This window comes from Dromiciops gliroides, chromosome 1 (genome assembly GCF_019393635.1).
Source record: "Dromiciops gliroides isolate mDroGli1 chromosome 1, mDroGli1.pri, whole genome shotgun sequence".
NCBI lineage: Eukaryota > Metazoa > Chordata > Mammalia > Microbiotheria > Microbiotheriidae > Dromiciops > Dromiciops gliroides.
In genome coordinates, this window is record NC_057861.1 from 734,172,620 (window position 1) to 734,176,371 (window position 3,752).

Consider the following 3,752-nt stretch of genomic DNA (forward strand, 5'->3'; position numbering starts at 1 on the left):
CATCCCTTGACTTTCACAACAACCCTATGGGGAAGGTGCTGTTAGAGTCTGCATTTTACAGATCATGAAACTGAAGCAGAGAGACATTAAGTAACTTGGGAAGGGTCACACAGCCAGCAAGTGCTTGAGATAGGATTCTCATTTGGGTCATTCTGACTCCAAACATGCAGATTCTCTCACATGACTTGTGTATCTTTGCACACATCATTTCCCATCTCAGTATGTCAGTTTCCTTATCTTTAAAATGAGTGCAATCAACTAGATTGCTTCCCAGTTCCCAAGGATTTTGGAAATACTTATTTTTTAATTTTATTTTTAATTTATGGGATAAAACCTTTCCCTAACACAGTACAATAAAGAGATGATTGTACATGAAACTGCAAATCTACTATATACAACTTGCTATTCATTTCAAATATACAACAAAATTATCATGTAAATTTCTTGTTTCTTTTTTTCTTCCCTCTCCCTCCTTGAAGATATGGCTATCATTAGACTCAAAATGGTAGATGGATAGATAGATAGACAGACAGACAGACAGACAGACAGACAGACAGACAGACAGACAGACAGACAGATAGATAGATAGATAGATAGATAGATAGATAGATAGATAGATAGATAGATAGATAGATGATATAGATATATGTAAATTTATTCTATACACACTGCTATGCATGTTATTTCTCTGGATGTTGCCCTTGATAAAAATAAGATCCTTGAAGGCAGGGGCTATTTGTTTTTGTTTTTGTTTTTTTCTTTATGTCCCCTGCACCTAGAGCAGTGTCTGGGACATAACAGGTGTTTAATAATGCTTGTTGATTGATTGATCATCATGGGTCTAATGGTTGACTGGTCTTTAATTTTGTAATTTCAGAAACTCACACTGGCCTCTAGAAACAGAAACCAGGAACAGCCTAAATTGATGTGACTCAAAAAAGCAGGACTTAGCCTGGATATGATCTCTCAGCATTATCCATAATCCCTTGTTCTCCCCTACTGCCATACATGGTGTGGGAGAACTGGGGCAGCCAAACTATGAACCATGAATGACATCGATGAATACCCACCCAAACCACCCCCACACAGAGATCAGGATAACAACACACACAAAAATGAGACCCAAGTCAAAATCCTGTGGCCCTGATCTGAGCTTCTTTCCCTCACATGTATGCCTTAATCTCAACAAAGAATAAGAGAAATTCAGAATTTCAGAATTAGAACTAACCCCAGTGGCCATCTGGTCTAACTCATACATGACAAAGAATTTGCCCTGCAGTGTCCCCAATTAGTGATCATCCATCCAGTCTTTGCCTGAAGACCTCCCATGAATTGACTCCACTACTTCCAGAGTAGATGCACCTTGCCCACTGACTTACATTATTGTTCTGTCCACACACATCTCAACTTTTATATCTGCCACTTGTATGCCAATTGACTTATGGAATTAAAGCTTTAGAGTTGGAAGGGACCTTGAAGGTAAATCCAATCCTTCCATTTTACAGATGAGGAAACATGTTTACACATGTCTTTGTGACTTCAACTCCAATGCTTTTAACTACTTTCTGGTACTCACTTTGTCTCATTATTTTTCTAATACTCTTCCTCCTCCTCCTCCTCCTCCTCCTCCTCCTCCTTCTCCTTCTTCTTCTTGGCAATGAGGGTTAAGTGACTTGCCCAGAGTCATACAGCTAGTAAGTGTCAAGGGTCTGAGGTCAGATTTGAACTCAGGTCCTCCTGAATCCAGGGCTGGTGCTTTATCCACTGTGCCACCTAGCTACCCCCTCTGATACTCCTAAATGTCTCATAGAAATAAAATCAACTGCATCAATTATCAGTTTCTCCTAGAGGTAGCATGAAATAGTAAATAGATTACTGTACTTGGAGTCATGAAGACCTGGGTACCATCCCATCTCAAATATCAATATCTATATGACCCTAAAGAAATCACTTAATGTCTCTGGACTTCATTTTCCTCATCTGTAAGGTGAAAGCTAGACTGAATGATGTTTCAAGTTCTAAATCTCTGAGCCTATAATCTTGCATTGTCAAGAATATTGAAAAAAAGGAGTATATACCAAAATTCCTTTCCATGTCATTCAATGGTGTAGTATTCTATTTTCCTGATAAACTCAGTAAGGGGCGGCCAGGCTCTGAAGAATTGATTCACACTACAAAGTTTGCAAGAGGCTTCTTTATAAGCTAGACAGCTGATTTATTAATTTATCATGGGAGGTAGACCTGTAGAGTAATAGATGCTGGTGCAGTGAAATGTAAGCTTCTAGAGAGTAAGAACTCTCAGTTTTCTATTGTATCCCAGTGTCTGGCACAAAGTAGGTGTTTAATAAATTGGTTTTGGATTGAATTTGCATCAAAATTCTCAAATTTGGTTCATCAAAAAGAAGAAATATGGGTATTGCTAATTCTTGGATTTGATGAATCTGAAGTCTCTTCAATGTAGATATGCCCTCTCATGATCCAATAGCAGCCCAACTACTCTACTCCATACCCTCATCTCATAAATCCTCTACAGGGTTTGCCCAATATGTTGTCTTTACTCTAGATCACTTGAAATGAACAGTATGGGAGCACATGGTTTGTCCTGTCTATCAATCATCCCTTTCTCTTGCTGCAGGACCAGACCAGCTTTTTCCTTCTTGTACTTCTTTTTGAAGATACATTTTGGGCTGGTCCTCCAAAAGAACTCTTTACTTGTAATGGGTTGCAGCTTGCTCGAGTCTACCATGTCCTTTGGGTGACCCTCAATTTATTCTTTGGTAATTAGGTTTTTTATGAGTTACAGCCATATAGGATTACTAGAAGAATAATCCTGTCATGCTACTCTGGCCTAGTGTGTTACTCTTATCAACTGAAGGATATTTTGTCTCCAATAATTGGATTCAGTCATTGAAATCAGGAGACCCTCTTTATTAGGACAATGCTGAAGACAAGCCAAATTCTTTACTACCCACACTACTTTTCATATATTCCTTATCACTCATCTAAAGCTTCTGTCTCTATGTTAACTCATAACAGACATTTTGGAATTAAGGTGATCATAGCTTATCTTGCATTAGTTACATCTTGGGTGAAATTTTGGAAATTTTCTAATTTTATCAACCACACTCACGAATCATTTCTTAGGGTAGATCATTTCTTGGCAAAATTCCTTTGGATGGCTCAATTCATATGCTTGACGTTAATTCTTGTTCACATTAGTCTCACAGGGGATACTTTGGTTGTGACTCTATATTTGAGTCCTGTGGTTAGTTTCTTAAGAATTCCTTCATTTAAGACATTTTGCCCTTTACTAAATGGTCTTTTCCATTGAAGTTGTTTAAGACTACTTCCTTCTCTAGTAAAATGTGACTGAGACTTCTGAAGAAGAGAGTGATATATCCAACTTGAATATATACATCTGTTCTCTACTTTTCCCAACCTCTCACTGTTTCGCTATGATCTCATTATAGGACAGAAGAAAAGATTGCATAGGATCATAAATTTAGGGCCGGAAAGAACCTCATACATCACCTAGTCTAATCCTCTCATTTTATAAATAAGAAATGAGTCTCACATGGCTAAATGACTCACCTAAGGGCATATAAGTGGTATGTGGCCCAGTCTTGGCTCCCTGCCTCCAAATTCAATGTTCCTTCCATTATGTCACACTAGACTAAATAGTAGCACCTAACTCTCAGGGTTGTTGGGAGGATAAAAAGAGACAAACTTTGTAAAATTCTTTTCACATTACC